General features: G+C 38.4%; 1 protein-coding gene across 8 annotated transcripts in view; it reads right to left on the bottom strand.

Moving 5' to 3' along the window:
* LOC135966678 (uncharacterized) overlaps positions 1-22,874 on the bottom strand; it is a 267,601-nt gene that overhangs the window by 239,891 nt on the left and 4,836 nt on the right. The gene's annotated exons all lie outside the window — the stretch shown is intronic.

A 22,874-nucleotide genomic window follows, 5' to 3' on the forward strand; every position in this document is an offset into this window, starting at 1 on the left:
TTTCACCCATTAACACGTGTATTTAGATCCTAACAATGACTGACAGACATTTGGAAAGCAAAAATAAAAGTTGACCTGCAGACAGTTCAAATTTGCCATATGCTTGCTGTCACTGTTAACAGTTTGTGGACCATTCTAATTTATTCTTCAGCTGACTAAGCCAATGTATTTTAAAGAAAACGAATACCTGTTCCTTTTTCAAACATGACATTTTATTTTTCCTTATTACTCATAAGTATGGACAGCAAAATAAATGATTAACAGCCAATCTCAGGTAGTTTTAGTGGGAAGAATGGGTTTTCCTCCAGGACCTATCACGAATGTTTTCCATTTAAATGATTGCCTCACTGAGGAAATTCTCAAACGATATTCATCAGTTACAATTTCAGAAACGAACATTTCCTTGAACATAACCTAACCTAATTTTTAAAGGGAATTTATTAGTGCTCAGAAGTCACTACAATTTAAAGTGTGTGTGTGTGTGTGTGTGTAAACATAAGGCTAAAAATACTTTTTTAATCTAATTTTTTACCTTAAAAAATTCATTATTCTCTTTTGTCTAGTGTGTTTAAGTAATCACATATCCCGTTAACTGGTGGCCCTGTCCTTTTCTTTCTTAAAACTTTATTTCTTAGGCAATATTATGGATGGAAGAAATTTTTCATGGAAAGAGAAAGAAGTTAGTATTTGTTGTTTTAAATTTTGACACAGTACAAACCTACTCACCCTTTTATCTTCGTATATTTAAGGATAGGTCTTCAACTTTTCCAGTTTCAATGAGATAGCTCAAATGGTCAAGCTTATTTATAATAAAAAATGTCATTAAAACCTGAGTAAATAAAATAAGATATTTGCTAATTAATTTTTAAATATTCTAGATTATGTGGGTTGTGTTACACAGTCTTTGTCCCTCATGCTTTTACCATAGTGCTTGGCTTGTGGTGGGACTCCATAAATGAATTTTAATTGGCCAGTTAGTAAGTCACTAATAGTTATTTATAAGTTATAATGTGTATTCTTTTTTTAAGAGTGCCATATTTATGTCAAAATGGAAAACAAACCAAACATCTAAGACATGTATAACCATTAATTATTTTATAATAAAATATTTTATTGCTTCCATTTTAGCAAACTTTACTTTTCTTCAAATATCTCTTCTGAGGACTTTTAAGACATGAATCACGATAATAATAAAAAATTTGCAGTAGGTCCTAGAAATTCAACCTAAAAATAGAATTAAAATGGTTTCGTTGCAGGCGTGTGCTCATTTTCATACTGATGGACGAAGCCCTTGGGGAATATTCGAAAGTTGATATACAACTCGCCCAACACCATCTCAATGGTTTTTCACAGCAGGTCCTCGTTGTCCTTTAAATTCTCAGACAGAGGAGGATGGGACGACGCGCAGCTTCAACTGAAGCCCCCACAAGACTCTCCGCTCATCTGCAGAAGCGAAGGCCTGGGCAGCTGGCACCTTTCCATAGGGAGCTACAAACACCACTTCGCCACATTGCAAGTTTCCCCAGGCAGCAGATGTCTTGTAGCTGCCGTTCAGGTCTGCAACTCTACCAAGCCACCTGTACAACATATTTAATGTACCGACAATGGTTTTGTTGCTACTTAGAAAAGATTTTTTTTAATTTTTCTCTGAACTCCTGTATGGTCAGTGGGATTATTGGATAAAATCAGGCCTCATGTTGCAAAACTTTTGTATTCAAATACAGAAGGAAAAAAAATCAAATCAAACCCTCCACGTTTTTCCCCTTCCCACAACTTCCCCCAAATGATTCAGAAAAACACATTCACCTTCTATATTATCATAACTAAATTTTGTTCCTTAAAAAAACTGATGTTTCCAACGAACAGTTTTGCCGAAGCACTGTACAGAAAAGTTAAACAACTAACTGTTAAATTGCTCACCCTTTTGCATTACTCTGACACACCAAACTTTAACGTGCCTCTACCAAAACTTAAAACTGTGAGTGCAATCCTCTTAGAACATTGTAAGGAAAACATTCTGACTTTTTCGACTGCTAAAGTGATACTTACAGTACCATTGTGTCTGTTTGGTTTAAAAATGAGGTTGATAATGATAATGTTTTTCCATAAGATGATCTTCTACTTTTTAATGATACCCGTTGTTTCCCCTACATAAATGACTAAATCCTTACAGAATCTCTGTCTTGATTAGCACTCCTGCTAGTAAAATTTCACATACTAAATCAGCACCAGCTGTAGCAAGAAAGAAAGAAAAAGGCAAGTGTAAATGTTCCATATGCCCCACCAAATTGGCATCTGTGTCAGTAACCCTTTTTTTCAAAACTATTGTATACATACATTCTCTTAAGTGTTTTGTTCACAGAATACTGCTAACAAAATTCTCTCTGTTGGCATATCAAGGAAAGAGCCTGTCCTTGGTACCACTCAACTGCACAAATACAATTGCTTCTTCTTCTCTTGTGGTCACAGACATACCTGAAGGTTCTATTTATGTAAGTTGCTTCAAATTAGTGAACCTTTATTTTGACATCTGTTCTCTGTAATGTGGCACTGCAGTGTTCTTACAAAGCTGCTTTACAGTTGGAGTTTAATTGGTAGCAACACCAAACAATGTCAGAGAGACAAGAGAATTTATTTTGGTCACCTAGAAGGTATCTCAGAGACCAGGCTCAAAACAAATAACCTGGAATGTGGTGGTGGTGGTGGTGGCGGTGGTGGTGGTGGTGGTGGTGGTGGTGGCGGCGGCGGCGGTGGTGGTGGTAGAAAGTATTTGTGATCACTCTCATCTTGTCACCTGTATTTTCTTCAAAGGATGAAGTGCCTCTCCACAGATAAAGATTTATAGATACAGATGTATCAGAAATAGTCCCAAAGATATAAACGCTATGTTATGGTAATTAAGGTGACTTTCAACAGTTTACCCATTGAGACCTTAGGAATTGCTGGAAATCTAGTAGAGATTGTTCTTCAGGAACATACTCAAACTATCACTATGAATCCTAAAATATCCATGGGAAATCTACAGAGAAAAACATCCTAATTAAAAGATCTGCCTACAAGGATCTACATACAGGCTATGTCCCAGAGATGCCTGCCTCAGAGGTTAAAAAGAAATTATTTTCTCCTCTCATCAGAACATGATTATCTTGGCCAAGGCCAGTGCACATGGAAAAAGAGAACTGGCCACACCCTTCTTGGTGGTGCCCATCGATTCCTGCTCATGCCTTCTGGCAAGTGTTTACAACACTGTGTTGCTCTTATTTGCTTACATTTCTACCATTCTTTGAGAGTTGGGATAGTAGACCTGAATCTATTCCAAGACAGATTTCTGTAGATACCCAAAAAATGTTTACCCAAGTCAAAATCGTTAAAAAATGCAAAAAGTTTGTTGTAATAAGCTAAATGAACTGGTTAGTGAACAACTTACCAACTGGGTTCAAAAGACCGAAATAAATGAGGACAAGGGGAAATGGATGAACATTTCCTTTGCTTCCCTGAAGTTTTTCTGCTATATAAATACCCTTTCGTGGCGGGACGCAGTGGCTCACGCCTGTAATCCCAGCACTTTAGGAGGCCGAGGCGGGAGGATCATGAGGTCAGGAGATCGAGACCATCCTGGCTAACACGGTGAAACCCCACCTCTACTAAAAATACAAAAAATCAGCCGGGCGTAGTGTCACATGCCTGTGGTCTCAGCTACTCACAAGGCTGAGGTAGGAGAATCGCTTGAACCCAGAAGGCGGAGGTTGCAGTGAGCCGAGATCGCGCCACTGCACTCCAGCCTGGGCGACAGAGTGAGGTTCCATCTCTAAACAAATAAACAAATAAATGCCCTTTCATCAGATGTAATCCTATGGCTATTGAGATTTAGTGAAACACACTTGATAACTCTTTCCTATTTAAGGATCAAAATCAGAAGACATTTTGGTTAGATGTTAAAAATCTCTTGGATCTGAAGAGGCAGTTTACCTAAATTCATAGTATATGGTTTAGAGAAGGGCATGTAGGGAAAATCCACAATTATAGAATATATTGCAAACTGCTTTTTAAAAATATGAACATTCTTTTTATTAAAAACATGTAGCTTCCTTCACAAGGCAGCAGCCCCTCTCCCAAGTATTGTGAATAGCCAGATCTGCTAACCTCCTCTCAGGGAAGCTGTGGAAGGAATTCCTGCACGGGGAAGTTTGGAGGAGACGATCCAATGTTTATATACATGAAATTCAACTATGCTTACCGACTCTATAGTGATCTTGCAGCTGTTAAAATAATCACAATGGGGGAGAGATGAAAAAAGTTGGTTAATGGGTCCAAATATACAGTTCCATTGAAGAAATAAGCTCCATATTATTATGTTTCATATTAGAATAGGGGATGATTATAGTTAACCACAATGTATTGTATATTTCAGAATAGCTAGAAGAGAGGACATGAAATATCCCCAACAAATAGAAATGATAAGTCCCTGAGGTGGTGGATATTCCAGATACCCTGACTTGATCATTACATATTCTGTACATGTAACAAAATATCACATGTACCCCATAAATGTGTCCAAATATTATGTATCAATAAAAAAGATTATAACAACTTATTCTTAAAACATTTGGACACATTATAGTTGATGGTAGCAGTGGTGAAATGTGTATTTCTACTCATCTATATCTTCCGTAAGTCAATACATTCTTTTTATCTGTATTCCCAAGAATAAGCACAGTAACAGAGTATGTATTTCAAAATGACTATTAAATATATGAAAATTTTATTTTGAACAACTGATTCTTTACTCGTTTGCCTGCTTATTTTTCAGTCCCTACTCCTAGGTCTGTAATTAGCATGCTTATTTTAATACAGTTGTATGGATGATAAATTACACACTGATATGGGATTTTCCCCAATGACAGACAAGTATAAAAATGAACACGGGGAATCAATCAATCAGGAAGTCCTTTGTTTACAGTCCTAGTATACTTTCTAGTTTAAAGTCATCAACCCAAAAGAAGGGGGGCAATGGCTGGACCAGCCAGGATGGTGTTACAAACTAGCATTCTGGTTGGTCTTGGCCTGTGCCATGCTGGTGATTACTTATTTTGAACATCAACTTTGGTTTATGTTTTAAGGCAATTTGTGATCCTGATGAGAAGACACCATGTAATTATAATTTCAAAACAATTAGATAACAGACAGTATATGAAAGACATGGGATTTCACACAATGGCTACAAGGCATTTGCAGAAAACGGTCATATGTAAGATGGAAAGTTCAGGAAGTGGTGACCCATGGGATTTTCATTTGGAGCACTGGCCTTCATGTTCTGAGGTGATTCCCAGTGCTAGTTTGGATTAATACAATCTGTGTATAAGCACAGGTGGCACCAGCCGTCATTGCCTTTTCTACTTCCGTAGGCTTTGTTGACCCAAAGCCACCTCATTCTCTAGAGATGCACGCCAGGGTAGTTTGTGTGTGGTGGTTGCTTCTCAAAAGGCCACAGCTAGGTCACACATTATTTAAAGCACTACTTTATTTAAGACAACTTTCAAGTGTTTCTTCTCCCTTTGCTATCTATGATTGCCCCATTTCAGTTTGCCATAGAGCAGCTGTTTCGATATCCAGCATTTATCCGTTCTCCACATGCATCCAGCCCAGAGGGATTGTTAAGCAGATCATTGTTTTAATTCTGGCTACATTCCAGGTCCCCATTATTAGTGATCCTGTCTTAACATTTACTGTTCAGTTTGGCTCACAGGTGATGTTGATTAAATTGGATATGCCATCTGGGGTGGGTTTTCGTCTGTAGGCACACTCCAGACTGAGCACACCTACGGCTTCATTTTGGTCTGAAGTTTCATGCCACATTGGATGGCATTCTGGACATGATTTTCCACCACCTGGGCATGACTCTTGACTAATCCATTTAGTAGTTGTGTTGAAATTAAGCAATTCACTTCACTATTAGGGTCTTGGTTTCCTAATAAATAAACCAAATAATCATTCATTCATTCCTTCACTTAGTTCCTTATTCATTTTTTAACCATTTATTGGCCACTTCTGAGCATGCAGAAATCAGAGAAAAACAGGGAGTCCAAGCAGAGGCGGTAGGACACACAAACAGGAAGGCAAGACCACCACATGTACTGTTCACAGAGCAGTGCCCTCTACTAACAGATGGGAGCAAAGAGCTCTGGAGCCTGCAGGACATGATCACTGAACTGGATCTTAAAGATCAAGAGCTCTGAACTCTGCTTTCATGCATCTCATCAATTAAAATATCCATGTGAGGGTAGCACATAACAATTTTATTCCTATTATTGGGGGAAATAAATCAAACATATATGAATTACTTATGTTCTTATTATTTCATTATTTAAACACACAAAGCAGACTTGAATACGTGTAACATACAACATGGGGTTGTTCTGAGAATCAAATGGCATGATGCGTGAACAGACACCTTCTAAAGTGCTGCAGAAGGCTCTTTTGAGCATGTAGGTGATGCTGCCTGCCCTGCCTGTCCCACTAAGCTGTCACATGGACTGAATTAGAAAAGGAATGTGAAAAAATGTTGGAAATGTAAAGCACTGATAATAATAAGAGCAGTAACAATTAACACTTACTTAGCTCTTACAATGCGCTAGACATGGTTCTAAGCATTTTACTTGTATTAGTTTATTTAATCCTCACAACAATAAATACGGTAGGGCTTAGAGGTGAGCCATATGAAAGTGCTCATATTTGATCATTTCTGACCTGCCAAAATGACAATTTCATATGGTTCAATCTGTTGTTACTTTCCTATTTTACAGATGAAGAAATGAGATGCAGAGAGGTTAAGCAATTTACCAAGGGTCACAGAGTTTGTAAAAGTGTCTTGTTTTTCCATTATTTATGGACATTCTGAATCTGTTGGTGTTCTTGGGTTGCAAGAATAAAAATCCAAAATGTCCAGCTTTAAAAAGAAAAATAGAAAGTATCTGAGTTTCTGGTAGAATCAAAGGAAAGCTGATAAACGGAACATAGCCTTCCTTCTGTATACTCAGGGGATTGGTTCCAGGACCCCCACATATACTCAAATCCATGCACACTCAAGTCCTGCTGTGGCCCTGTGGAGCCATGTACACCAAAAGTCAGTCCTCTGTATAGAAATATATATTACATTTCTCATCCCTCCATCTGTGTTTGGCTGAAAAAAATCCGTATATAAATGAACCCACGCAGTTCAGACCCATGTTGTTCAAAGGTCAACAGCATTTCCAGAATCCCACTGTTACTCATCACCTCCACGTCTGCTGCTCTGTTCCAAGCCACTGTCATCCCTCACCTGGATGAATATGGGAGCTTCCTAACTGGTCCCTCCACTTCTGCCCCAGCCCTTCTTCGGGCTATTTTCAACATAATGGAGATAGATTATGTTTAAATGTTGGTCAAGTAATGTCATGTTTCCACTGAAACCTATCAGTGGCTCTCATCTCTTGCAGAGGTGAAGCTCATATCTTTACTCTGTCCTATGTGGCCCTACGTGATCTGCCCCCAGCCCCAGACCTCTCTGACCTTGCCACCTGCTACCCTTCCTCCTTCCCTCTGTTCCACTCACACACGCCTGGTGCACCTCAGACCTCTGCATTTCCAGAGCTTCCCCCAGATCTCTGCATGGCTCACTCCTACACCCACTTCTGGTCTTTTCTCACACATCACCTTTTCAGAGAGGCCTTCATTGATGCCTACTTAAAATGTCAATCCTAACCCAACAGTGAACTTATCTCCTGCCCTCCTTTATTTTTTCTCCTTTGCACTTATGATTGTCTTGTAGACTTTATGCTAGCTGGTTTGTATTTATAATTGGCTGTCTTCAGTAGAATATTAGGACAAGGATATTTTACTATTTTGCCAAGTGCTGGGCATAAATAAATACTTGTTGAATAAGCAAATGACAAGGCCTTGGAAAAGTTAAAATGCAAATAAACAGAACAAAACAAAACTAGACTTCTGGGGATGTAAGAAGCTCTAACTATGCCCTGTGTAATTGTGTACAAAAGTTCAGTTCTTAGTAGAGATTCATGGATGTAACTTCAGTCCCATGGCTACCCACTGGCCGGAATAGAGCAGGGCCCGCTGAACCACTCAAATACGGGAAGCAGCTGGCATTATTAAGTCTATTACCAGAAGAAGGGGAAACAGAAGCCAGGCAGGTAAAAATCTATAGCTGTGCCAGCCACTACACACACTGACCTTCTTGATTGGGTTCTCTACTTTTTATTGCATTTTCTTGTCATTTGATACATCATCTAGTATTCTCCAGAAACAGGAAACTTCCACAAAAATTTGGATATAAAACCAGACTTCCCAATGCAGACCATGATTGCTTCCATTTATTTTCTGTTTTTTTTTTTTTTTTTTTTTTTTTTGAGATGGAGTGTCGCTCTGTTTCCCAGACTGGAGTGCAGTGGCGTGATCTCGGCTCACTGCAACCTCTACCTCCCAGGTTCAAGCGAGTCTCCTCCCTCAGCCTCCTGAGAAGCTGGGACTACAGGTGCACACCACCACGCCCAGCTAATTTTTGTATTTTTAGTAGAGATGGGGTTTTACCATATTGGTCAGGCTGGTCTTGAACTCCCGACCTCATGATCTGCCCACCTCAGCCTCCCAAAGTGCTGGGATTACAGGCGTGAGCCACCGCACCCAGCCGATTGCTTCCAATTTCTTTAGATTGATTGTTTTCCCATAAAGGTAAACTTCAATATATATATTAGGAGAATCTATGCATCTTCTATAGGGTCTTGAATTCTTGTATTTGGTTTTTATCTTAAAGAAAATGGAGGAATTATTAGCTTCTGATTTTTTTATTCTTCTCAAATAAAATAATTATATTGCTTTTGCTAATAAAAAGGTAATTGAAAAAAAATTAAACAATGCAGAAGTATGTAATGTTCAGCTGCCTCAACCATGCCACTTTCCTTGCTTCCATTCTATCCTACAAATGTAACCTGTTTTTAACATATGGAATATGTACTTCCAGCATTTACTATTTATGATATTTTTATCATAAAAGGCTTTTATAAATACACTAGATAGAATAATAATATGCACTTCTCTATGAGCTGCACATAGACAAATTAATACTGTGCAAACTGTTCTACAACCTGCATTCTTTATTTTACATTGTATCAAGAATAGCTCTTCATGCCACATTGGTCTGCCATATCTAATTCAAAGACTGCATAGTGTTCCATTATATGACTATATTATAACTTATTCTACCAGTCCTTTAATGATGAATATTGGTACTAAAAATAAGGCTGTAGTTGATATCCTTATATGTAAACATCCACTTGTATTTTTAGGATAAAGTCCAAAAAGTACCGTTACTGAGTCAAAGTGTAGATATATTTTACATTTTGGTGCACATAACTAGATTGTACTACAGATAATTTATAGCAGTGTATAGCCCCATCAACAGTCTATGACAATGCTCACTTACTAAAACCACCTACCATCACCTTTGGCATTCTAATAGAAGGCACAGAATCCGTTAGCATGTTCGTGAACTCTAAACTCTATATAGCAGATATTCTACAATGCAGTCTTCAATGGTGATTGGAGATGAGTCCAACAAATTAGTGTTTGTCCGATCTAAATGAACACAGCTCCAAAAACAGCAACCAACTGCTGCACAATAGAACGGTACTTATTGGATCAAGGGTATGGCCTTAGATGGGTTTTACCATTTTCAACAGGACTGGACCCTAACCAAGGTAGATGCTGTGTTTAATATTCTGAAACGCAAGGGTAGCCATCAGTGGGCAACGATGTGATACACCAGCCTTTACTCCCTACTCTCCGGCCCTTGGCAGACAAAGAGAATTCCAATGAACTCAGTCACCACCTCCGAGTCTTTCACAACACAGCACCCTCAGCAGCCACTGCAAACTGATAGGGTAGGTACATCAGGCACAACCTGAGATACACAGTGATTTTCCTAGACATATGGAATTCAGAAGATATAGAGTTTTCAGCAGGGCATAATTTAGGGGAAAGGGGAAAGTATAGGTGGCATCTAATCAGGAACTTTAAATCAATTTTCCCAGCATTGGATAGTATTGAAGATGGAAACAGGATGAAGTCTGAAGCTCTGTTGTGATTTGTGAGTGTCCCTAGAGAAAATATTAACTAATAGTCAATTTAGAAAGATTCTGACCAGAATCTTGCTGTGGGAGACAAAAGTGATCCCAGGATGGCAACTACATTCGACTTCTTAAGATGATTAGGCAAATGGACATTCTGTATTTTTGAACAGTATTTCTTAAACAGTATGTATCTTTCAATAGACAAAACTTAGGTTGCTGTCAAAAATTCTTAAAATTTGTTCTTAGTATTATGTTAGTAAAGACAATTAATGTTATCTGCTGTAACAAACAATCCCCAAATTTCAGTATATTGAAAATAAAGTTTATTTTTTGCTCCCCCCAAAATCAGAGAGCTTTTCTGAATTCTTCTTTCAGGTGATAACTATAAAACTCAGGCTTTTCGTGTCATATGATTTCAATACATGACCTCCATTGTTGCTATTGAAGGAGAAGAAAGACTATGAAAAATCCCACGGTTTTATAGCCAGTCCTAGAACTGCTGTACATCATTTCCATCCACTTCCAATGGGCCAAGACTTAATCACATGGCCCAGACCGAAGGAGCCTGGGAAATGGTGTCTCCCTGTGTGCCCCAGAAGAGGAAATGGGATTGGTGAGCATCCAGACAACCAGTCTTCGAGTACACAGCCAGGCTTGGGAATTTTACTATTCTTTGTAAATCTGGTAGCAATAGTAACTTCTTTAAAATCTTGGAGGGAGAACTACTTTGTTCTACTATTTCAATGGGTTCTCTATGCCATATAATTCTTCGTTCTTTAGATATAATTGTAAGTACAACCTGAATTCATAGTTTGATATTGCAAATCATATATATTTTCTTCAACCTCATTTCCTGACATACAACTCCTAAAATCCTTAGAATCTCCAAAGTATGTTATTGCGTTTACTGTGGCTGCCTGCTGATTCCCAGTGGCCAATGGACATTCGTTTTATTCATCATGCCTAGGTAATGAAGCCATCATAACAACTCAAAACTAAAGGGTTTAGAAAGCTTCCAGACAGCTGAACACATGCAGGTTCCTGGAAGCTGGTGTCACTGGACAGGGCATGGAAGCTGCACACCCCACCCCCATACTTCACCTTACACCTGTCTTCATCTGTGTTATTTATAATACCCTTTCTCATAAACCAGTGAATGAAGTAAAGTGTTTCCTGAGTTCTGTAAGCCACTCTAGCAAATTAATTGAACCCAAGGACGGGGTTGTAGGAACCCCAATTTATAGCCAGTGGGTCTGAAGCACAGGTAAAATAACCTGGGGCTTGCAGTTGGCATTGGAAGTGGCCGCAGTCTTGCGGGAGCACCCTCACGCTGGGACGGGGTTGTAGGAACCCCAATTTATAGCCAGTGGGTCTGAAGCACAGGTAAAATAACCTGGGGCTTGCAGTTGGCATTGGAAGTGGCCGCAGTCTTGCGGGAGCACCCTCACGCTGTGGGATCTGTCACTATCTCCAGGATGACATTGCTGGAATTGAATAGAATTAGAGGTCACCTGGCTGATGTCCCCTGTAGAACTGATGGCTTGCTTGGTGTAGAGGGGTAAGGGGGAACCCCACACACATTTGGTCACAGAGGTCGTCTGTGTTGATTGCTGTGGTGTGACAGCAGAGAAGAAACAGTCTGTTTTTTTCCTCTCGGACATAGACTCTCAGCTCTGAAAGCTGAATGTAATCTCAAGTGTCTCCCGGGTTACATCCACCTCTGAAGGCAGGTAGTAGACTCTCCAGTAACTCCCAACCCCTTTTGACCACCAAGAATTCCTTTAATTATTTTTTCTTGAGAGACCCTATGTTTAGAAATAATTTGTCGACCAAACCACATTTATAGAGCAACAAGCATTCATTTTTTCCTGTATGTTATTAATCATAAACATAAAAAAATTCAAATCAGAACTTCTGATCAGAATGTGGAGATGACTCTTACACCGAGTTGATCTAAAGCTGGCCAGAAGCAGAGACTCAGAGCTCCAGCGAGCCTGTGGGTCTATGTCAGTGTTATAAACTGAATTGTACCCTACAAAACGCGTGTATTGAAGCTCTAACCCCCAATGTCTCTGTATTTGGAGATAGGCCCTGAATGGGGGTAATTAAGATTAAGTGAGGTCATTTGGGTGGGACCCTAATCCTATGGGACAACTGTCCTTATAAGAAGAGGAAGAGACACACCAGAGATATTCCCTCTGCTCACACGAGACAAGGTCCTGTGACAACACAGCGAGAATGTGCTGTCTTCAAACCAGGAGTGCTTAGACCTCCAGCCTCCAGACTGTGAGGAAATAAATTTCTGCTGATTAAGTCACCCAGTCCATGATATTTTATTATGAAAGCCATAGATGACTACTACCCTCAGTTAAAGGTAAAATTTCTATTGTAGATCTTTAAAACATGAAAATAGGCAAATGTTCACACTGTCTTAGAAAATCCGATTAGGAACAACTGTATTATCATCTTTTTGCAAAAGTGCTTCATTTATGAAGGGTAATATCTTTTTTTTTTTTTAATTGAGATGGGGTCTCACTCTGTCAGGCTGGAGTATAGTGACTCAATCACAGCTCACTGCAGCCTCAACTACCTGGGCTCGGATGATCCTCCCACCTTAGCCTCCCAAGTAGCTGGAACTACAGGTGTGCACCACCAGACTGGCTAATTTTCGTATTTTTTTGTACAGATGGGGTCTTGCCACATTGCCCAGGCTGGTCTCAAACTCCTGGGCTCAAGGAACCCACCTGCATCAGCCTCCCAAAGTGCTGGGATTTCAGGTGTGAGTCACCACGGGAAATATCAAGGGAAATAACAGCTTCATCTCATTTCCAATAGGTGAGGTTCTGCACATCAAGTGCAATGTATCAAAAAGCCCTGGCTGAAGGAAGAACTCGCTTCATAAACAAAATTCTATATGATTTGACATGTGTTTGTTTTTTACTGTAATGTCTCACCTACTGGAGGTTCAAGTTCTATCGTCAATATTCTTTTAGGCGATCTTTGCATACAATCGTACATGTACACTAAATGCTGTTGAAACTGTCAATCCCAGCTATTATTTTTAGATTAGTGCAGAGGATGGGATAAAGGAATCATGACATTAAATAAAACATATTCAGATCTGCCACCAACACATCATTTCCCCATCCCTCTTCAAGGCAAGAATCAGTACTTGTAGGTGCAGGAAAAGTTATTGAGGCAAAATGCCAGGGTCATTTTTTAAATGCTGAGAAACTTATTTTGCAAAGAGTCACTGCTCATGGGTGTTTGCCGTTGCACCCGCTCCCTCACCTTCATATATGACTTTCACACACACACATCATGATTCTGCTTCTCTATGACCAGTACAGACTTAAAGAATGTGAAGACTTCGAAAGCAGGATTTAGCATCCCCATTTTAATAATAAATACAAACACGCACTTACCCAGTACGTTTTACGCCTGCCTGCAACAAAAACAGCTGAACAGATTGTGATGAAATTCAGAGACTGACAGTCTGACAAAAAAATCCCTTTTTGTCTAAAATCTGGCTTCCATAGGTTTGTGCAAATCTAAATATTTGATTTTGCACTGGAAAAGGAGCCAGTCTTATGTACAATTTATAAAATAAATGTGTAGATACATGTTTTAAAATCTCCAAATTTTGTCAACACATACTGTCCAACTTTAAAGACTTCTCTCCCCCATTTTTTTCCCTATGACTTGGGTGTATTTTCCCCCTGCTTTTTAAGGCTTTAACTATATTTATCTAATAAGAACTCTTTTGCAAACCAGTGTTTCAATAACAATTCAACAGTAGTTTCAGTGTCAAATTGCCCTTTCCTTAGCGGGGAGTTTTAAGTCTTGCTGTATTATACTTCCAAGACACTCGGGAGCTGGAGTTGAGAGATAGAATATTTTCTTTGAAGTTTGCCTTCACAACACACTGGGATGCAAACACACTTCGGTTACTCAGCAGTCAAACAATTCCATCACACAGCGACCAGGGCTAAATATTGTACCCAATTTTCTAATTATATCTTTGTGATATTGACTACATGAGGTTAGGTGAAAACAGACTGGAATCACTATAAAATGCCTTGTCTCAACAGGACATCTGGACTTTGAAATATTTTGCTCGTTAGCTTCAAATCCCCCTTTGGCAAGTCATAATAACAGTAAAAATAATTTAATTGATGAAAAACTTTATGGCATCAATTCTTCACATATATGTCAAAGGTAGTTATTGGGCCAGAGATATATATGATCCACTATATATGCATGTGAAGTTCTAGGTTAAAGTAAATACATTTTACTGTTCTACACATTATTATATTGCCTTTATGGTTTATACATCATAGCAATTTAGCTGCCTCAGTACTATTTCTTTAAGGGATTTTTTAAAAGTTTCAGATCCTGAAAGTCGGAGTTTCTCCTTTTGTACATTTTCTAAAGTTCATGCATGATACAATCATTAATTTATAGCAGCATCTAGAGTGATCTGTATTTCAGAAAAGAACATTGAGGGGTTTCAGAAAGCTCTCTAGGGTCTCATAGACAACTATGCTATGCTACCATGGAGAAGCGGGAGAGAGGGCCTGACTCATTAAAAGTTGCCACCAGCACCATTTCCTTGAGGACAGCCTTAGCTCAGAGCACAGCAGACCACCTCCCTGCCTTCAATGGGCTGATACTTACGATCAATACCAGATGAGAAAAGGGAATGAGAAAGAATACACACTAAAACTTGTTACCTGGCAGTCATCTCGGGTTACTGGCACTCAAGGATTTTTATTCTCTTCTTTCTTCATATTTATATTTTTCTAATGTTAAATGACATTTAGGGGAGACCATTGTTTTGAATGGAGCTCCTGCACTAGCCCCTAGCAGACCAGACCAAACTCATACTAGGTGTCACACAATCGAACTGAAACTTTAAAGGGGCCAGTTTAAAAAAAAAAAAAAAAAAAAAAAACAAGCAAAAAAACAGCAACTTCACAGCAACCAATCAGAATGAACCTAATTTACCTAAGCCAGCATGATAAGAACATGCCCTCTGTTTCAGCACTAAGGAAAGTAACTTCGAAATGACCAACCCATTTCTGGTTCTATGTCTGCTTTCTTCACCCCTTTTCTGTGTATAAAGCCAACTTCCTCTGCTTGGAGCACCTTTCTAAATATTTAGATGGAATGAGGCTGGATTAATGAATGACTAATGAAAGACAATTTGATCTCCAAATTTGTTATAATTTTGTCTTTTGACACTAAAATTATAAAAAATGAGCAGGTACGAATTGTGTCATCAAAAAAGCACCAATAACTAAAAGTCAGGATGAAGAAATTTCATATGCTTTGGGGAAAATCATAAGCATTGTGGTGTTCTATATCTCTTGTATCTAGTAACTTTTGACATAGACCAACCTGTCCTCCTCTAAAGAAAAAGTCAGCAACATGTCATTAAACACCTCCTGAGGATGAAAAAGGTGAATGTTCGAAGGAAGTCAACCACGCGTTAGTGTTTATTCAGAAAAGTCTATGACTATAAAAATAAATATTACTCAAGCCATATTTAGAAGAATTACAAAGATGCACAGAAACCTCACAGTCTCCAAGATGTTGCACAAATTAAGTCGTTGACCCGCATTGAGTTGAACACCAAACAAGGTGCCCCTTCTTCTAAAGTAATGAATATTCTTCAAACGGCAAGGGAGCACCGGCTGCTGTTTGATGCTGATGACATTGAAAATTTAGGAGAACAGAAATCCCATCATTTTTCATTTGTATGCAAATTTGTCTGTTCCAGAAATTAACCCCTGGACCCCACGTCAGTTTTCATCTCCTGGAATTTTCTTTGCCAGCACCACACGGTGTAGTCTTGTCACTATCCTGAGGTCACTAGGCATCCCCAGTTTAAAAATAACAACTAGCACCACCAAAGTCATAATGGTGCTTTGTTTATCTTCATTACTGGAGGCTAAAGAGCACTAGTGGAGAGGCCTGTTGTAAAATGCACATCTCCAATGGCCGGCCCTGCGTGCAAGTGGCATTGAAATGCAAAGTACATCCTACTTTGGCCGGGCGGCATTCATTGACCACTTCTCCTAGCGTTAAGGTAAACCTGGGACAATAGTTCAATCCGATTACCCTCCTTTTCAGCCAGGTCTTCAACGGGTAAAAAGTTTCTTTGTTACTTCCCACCTTAGACAAATGTCATCATCTACATGTGAAGGGGAGAGAGGTGATTGAGGTTTTTAATTGATGTGGATTTAATTATGCTAATTTAGACAGCTGCAATGCATTTCAGGATAGCTGCATAATAGGGTGAGCAAATACAGGTGCCCTTCTCCATAGGGGCTTAATTTTTAACCTAGGTAGCTTTGAAAGGGAAGGGGAGTTCAAATGTATAGACAAGTTAAGATTTGTAAAGGGAAGTTCACCCACCCTCTGAAATATTTAGCAGGCTTTACATGCACCTAAGACAGAGCCAGTTAAAAGCCTCAAACTGGTCTCTAATTAGAATAGGCCATTTTAAATGATGGGTTTATCAAGAGTTGATTCGAGATAACACTAAACTAGAATTTTGGAATTAAAAATGACCTTTACTTCCATCTCTGGAAAAAAAAATCACACAATGGAAATGGTGATAAAAAAAAAAAGTAGCAAGAATGTTTTAAAATATTTTTCTTAAAAAGGAAGGGGATTTTGACTTTTGAACTTTAATGACAAGGTGAGTTTCCCTCACCATGTACAGGACATGACTTTCATCCCGCTACTAGCAACGTGGAGACATGATACTCAGTATCATCAATGGGAAAAGGGTATTTGTTTTTGTTTTTGTTTTGTTTTGTTTTTAATTGCTGCCTAATACCAGTTTTTTGGTGAGCATTGCCCACACCCTATTTCAGTTGTCCTGGTCTTAAACAACACGTGACACAGAGTCCTATGCACCTCTCAGAGGCTCAAGAAACCCTGGCTAGTTAATATGCTGCTCTCAAAAGAGTTAGGGTCTGACAGGGCAATACCGGACAGGCCAGTATGCAATGCCGCGAATGAAGAGGAAGAAATCTGAAGGGCTTTTATGACTTCTTTTGTGGCTTGCTGAGGTAGGGAGGTCTGAAAAGGCTGCACCTCTTCTGTTCCCTTTTGCCTCTGGGTGACGCATTCTTCAAGGCCCAACTTGTCTCCATAGACACAGATTTTCCTCCTAGGAGGCCTATTGCGTTTCTAGAGGACAAAGAGCTTATAAATGAATCATCTTCCTTTCTCCCAGCCATTCCCTTCTCACCCCTGTCAGGCTTCTCTTCTGTGCATTTTCCTTTGTCCCACACTAATCAGAGATGTAATTAGCTGGCAAAGAAAAGAAGAAAGAGGTAGGGCATCTGGCCTCCGCTCCAGTGAGGGTGCAGAGTGACCTTTCCGAGTCTGCCCCAGTTTTTGGTGAAAGCACACAGATTTGGGGTGAATTTTGGCTCTGGTTTTTACCGACTCTTCAGATCTTGGATGAGTTATTTCACTTATCTGACTTAATTGATTTACCAAATGGAATACTTACTCACAGTCCGTGCATTTGTTGAGGCTACATCGGAAGTAAGGTTGAAAAGTACCTAGGACTATGTACGTCCAGCACCCAGTAGGCACCAAGGATGCTGTTCTGCTATTTCTTCATCACCCCCAATGAGCTCACTTTCTCTATCCAGCACCTCCCGCCCTTTTCCCTTTGCATTGACCCATAGCTTCTTTATTCATGCTCCTTTGGGATACCACCATTGTATTTTCTCTTCTCTTAAATCTTTTAAAATTTCTTTCCTTCTGCCAATTTATAACTTTTTTTTTCTATTGTTTCTCACAGATTCTTTCACTGTCTTCCTTTCACCTCTTTCCACTTTGGGGGTTATAACAGGAGAAGAAAAGGTTGGACACAGATAAAGTTAAAATAGGAATCATAAAGGAATGAAGAAAAATAAATATTCAAAAACTCTATAGCTAAAATTCTGACATTGTTTTGGTCAAAGGAATTCAAAATAGTGTGTGATGGGTATCAATTTATAAAAGCTATTTCTTTCCATCCGTATGCCATGAGTGTAATCTAAGTATGAAACCCAGTCATCAAAAACAATATGGAAATGTTACAACTTAGATTAGCTGTGGATCTGATTCCAGAAATCATATGATTCTGTTCTTAAAATCACCTAAAAATGACAAGAATAGTAAGAATGGCAGCAGTCTTTTAATAAATAGTGCTTTGGTCAAATTAATACATAACAATAATAACAATGAGCTTTTTGTTTCTAGCAACACAGCAAGCCAAACTAACACAAACAACTTTCTCCTCTAACTCGTGGAAATGCTGGATGAAATATGACAAATAAAAATGGAATACATAGTTGAGTTTGAAAGACAGAATAAAGTTCCCTGAATCAGAAATAAAGAAAAACTATGGTTAGAGTAGTGAGTACATGAACTGATACAGTAAATATGAGAAATAGTAGTTCAAGTAGGCAACAAGGAAATTTGTTTCTGCTTGCTACAAAAGAAGAAAAAAATCAGCAAATATTAAAACTCCCTCAGATGTACCTCATGCACACAGAGAGTATGCATTCACAGTCCTGAGTTATTTTAAAATCTGAAATACAGAATCTAATGTACAAATAAAGGAAATAAACTTGACAAAAGCAAACTCCAAAACCTATGTTTAGGATCACTGACACAACCTGGTGTGTCCAAGAATCCCACAGAGGAAGAAAATTTCAAAACAAAAAAATGACAAGCCACACGAGCTATTTTTCATAAGGGAAAGTCAGAAGACTCAAGAAACAGGAGGATTAGAACCCTAATAAGTTGATGTCATAAAACAGTCTGAGAGACACCATAAAATAAGTATGCTTAGAATGATAAAATAGATAGAAGACAGAATCACCATAAAAATGAAAGAAAAGAACATAATGAAAAAAAGGAAAGCAAATTTGAAAAATAGCCAAATAAAACTTGCAGAAGTGAGAAGTATGTTTATTAAAATTAAGATCCTTAATGGACAGGCTAATCAATAGCTAAAAAACTAATGTGTGAACTGGAAGATAGATCTAAATAAATTACTTCCAATTAGTAAAGAATAAATAAATAAACATATATATAATTTTTTTAATGCTAAAAACTTGGAATATTGGCTCACATCTGTAATCCCAGCTACTTAAGAGGCTGAGGCAGGAATTCACTTGTGCCCAGGAATTCGAGACCAGCTTAAGCCACACAGTGAGACACCCACCTCAAATTAAAAAAAAAAAAAAAAAATGCTAAGAGACATGAAGGAAAGAATAAGATGGTCAAACATTATCCAATGAAAGTTACAGAGACATGAAATAAATGAAAATAAATTCATAGCTAGAGACATCATAGTAAACATAAATAATACTAAAGTTAAAAACACACATATATATTTAAAACAACCACAAAGAACACTCAGATTATCTGAAGAACAAGTTAGACTGAAACAGAAATTTTGTCAGCAAAAACAGAATCAGCAGGAAACAGAATAATATCCTCAAAGTGCTATGAAAAAAAAAGTCTTAGAATTGTATACCCAGCTAAATTAAAGATTAAGAATATGATAAAGAGATTTTTGAAAAAAGACTTGTAGAGTTCATCGTCTTCAGATTCCTCAATGAAAGAACCGCCAACAGTGTACTTCAGTAAGAACACTGGACCAGAAGAAAGGAAAGGTGCAAATTACAGTGATCAAAGAAATTAGAAAACATTCAAGTAAATATTGAAGTAAAAATAATAATGGCTTAGTATAGAGGGTAAAAAAATGAAAAGTAAAATAATATATTGATAGTGGAAGACTGTAATGATTAGATATTAAAACAAACGAGTCAAGTGTGCTTGTTAAAAACCTATGAGAAACCATTGAAAAATAGAAACAAAATATATAACTCCCATTTAAAAACAAAGAATATGGAAAATAATTAAATAAGAATGGGGGGGAAAAACAAAGTAAAACATGGTAAATAGAAAAGACGAACCCAATTTAAAATCGTAGAATGTCACTTTTTCATTAATTACAGCAAAGATATGTGGAATTAGAACTAATATTTATTGCTCTTGCTGCCACTTGTCACAGCTGAAAAAAAATAAAAAGAACCAATGCTTATTGAAATCGTATTAGCTTACATTTATATTTCTGTAACCAACCATAAGGAAGAGTTAGAAATACTAATTCTGGGGATTCCAGTTGGAGAATGTGGGATTCTGAATGTGAGGAACACCTAAAGAAACGGAATTCAGTGGAGCCACAATTCCAAATCTCCACTCCAGACAAATGATGCAGCAACAAGACGCCAATAATAAAAAGAGACAGTGTGGTACACAAAAAAGGTCCTTGCCAAATCAGGAAATTCGTGGTTTTGTTCTAGATATGCCACTAACTAATTTTATAATCTTGATAACTGATGTATGCTCTCTCAATAAATCTATCAATAGATTTATTGTCTATTTCATCTTGAATAAAATGGGGGATTATAGTAAGCAATTGCCAAGGTTTCTTCCACCACCAACAATAAAAAGATGGATTCTTTGACATGGTAACAGAGAAGAGAAAGAGACATGCTGGGACCTCCCTTGTCACACCCTCATCTAGCCTCTGCACCTGGACTATGGGACTTCACTAATTGGCATGGACATCAATCAAAACAAGGTTTGTTTTCAAAGGTATCTGGGGAAGGCATCATTCATTGACTCTCCAATATCCGTTTTCTTGCTTCTTCCTTCACAAAAAGAATACCTGGTTTGAGGTTGGGCACAGTGGCTCACACCTGTAATCTAGCACCTTGGGAAGCCGAGTCAGGAGGATCACCTGAGGTCAGGAGTTCAAAAGCATCCTGGCCAACATGGTGAAACCCCATCTACTAAAAATACAAAAAAATTAGCCAGGCTTGGTGTTGCACACCTGTAATCCTAGCTACCTGGGAGGCTGAGGCATGAGAATCGCTTGAACCTGGGAGATGGAGGTTGCAGTGAGCTGAGATGGCACCACTGCACTCTAGCCTGGGTAACAGAAAGACTCCGTCTCAATTAAAAAAAAAAAAATGTGGTTTGAATGTAGAAATTAATCACCACCAGTTACAGATTTCTTTGTTCCTTCTCTTTTCCTACTGTTTTGTTTGACTAATGTTAAATATAATAAATAAATAAGTGAAAGAATACCAATTTTGATGAGAAGAGCAATACACTTATCTCAATACTTTCCTGATTCCTTTGATGCTAGGAATGGCCATGTGACACAGATCCATGCAGTGAGGTATGGTGGGAAGGATAATAAGGATTTCTGGGAAAGCTTTTGCCTTCTTGAGTCTGGAAGTATAGCAACCATCTTGCTGCCATAAGACAATATGGCCAAGGGATGAGCCAAGAGAACTGTATTGACAACTGTCCTGACATTCTTAGACTATTTATCCAAGGAGCTATCCACCCCCAGACATTTTGCTAAGGGAAATAAGGAAACTCTTTGTTTAATGCATGTTTTAAGCTTTTCTGTTACTTACAGCTGAGCACATTCCTAGCTGATAAAGAAGTATCTATTAAGGTTTAATTAGGTGCGTAGAGAACACATATTTATGCTAGACCAATTAAAATGTGAATTTGGAAAAGCAAAGCTGAATTTTGAGTCCCATCTGAATTTTGTGTATTGTCAGTTTTGTTTTTTGTATTGTTTTTATCAAGAGACTGGGTCTTACTATGTCGCCCAGGCTGTAGTGTAGGGACTATTTGCAGGCACAATAATAGCACAGTTTAGCCTCAAACTCCTGGCTTCAAGTGATCTTCTAGCCTCAGCCTCCCAAGTAGCTGGGACCAGAGATGCATGCCAGATCAACACACCCAGGTAAGGTATTTTAAATGTGTTACTGGAAAATTTAAAATATATATGCTGGGTTACCAAGATACTAAGTGTATAAACTTAAAACTGAACCTTTAATACGTGAATACTGTTCAAGGTTACCTGGTAAGTTTGAAACAGATGCTACAGTGGGGTGAAACATGTGGTGCTTAAACTTTCCAAAATCTGGAAAACACTTTAGTAAATGGGCAGGGCAAATAAAAAGTACAGAAGATGTGATCTTTGATTGTATACACTTTGATGTTTAGCTTTGTGCTTTCTCCTGGAGAGCCAAAACACCAGCAGAATTAAGGTATTAAAAACCGATGTTCAGCTGGTTGTGGTGGCTCATGCCTGTAATCCCAACACTTTGGAAGGCTGAGGTGGGTGGATCACCTGAGGTCAGGAGTTCGAGACTAGCCTGGCCTACATAGCAAAATGCCTTCTCTACTAAAAATACAAAAATTAGGCAGACGTGGTGGTGCACCCCTGTAATTCCAGTTACTTGGGAGGCTGAGGCAGGAGAATCACTTGCACTCTGGAGGCAGAGGTTTCAGTGAACTGAGATCATGCCACTGCACTCCAGCCTGGGCAACAAGAGTGAAACTCCATCTCGAAGAAAAATAAATAAATAAATAACAACAACAACCAAAAGAACCATGTCACTGAGATGCAATCTGATGTTGAATAGTGTGAATATTTTATTTCCTGTAACATACATTTATATGACATTCATAATCAATAAACATAGATTAGTGGAATTTTGATACATTTGGTTCAAGTGCTTTAAATATACAGGTTCAACTAATGTTCTCACTCAGGCTCATTAAGGACATTTGCATATATCTGTGTGTTTCTAACTCTTCTTGACCTAATCACTCTTTATTCAAAGATATATTTGAGGT

The sequence above is a fragment of the Macaca fascicularis genome, chromosome 12, assembly GCF_037993035.2.
Source record: "Macaca fascicularis isolate 582-1 chromosome 12, T2T-MFA8v1.1".
Lineage (NCBI taxonomy): Eukaryota > Metazoa > Chordata > Mammalia > Primates > Cercopithecidae > Macaca > Macaca fascicularis.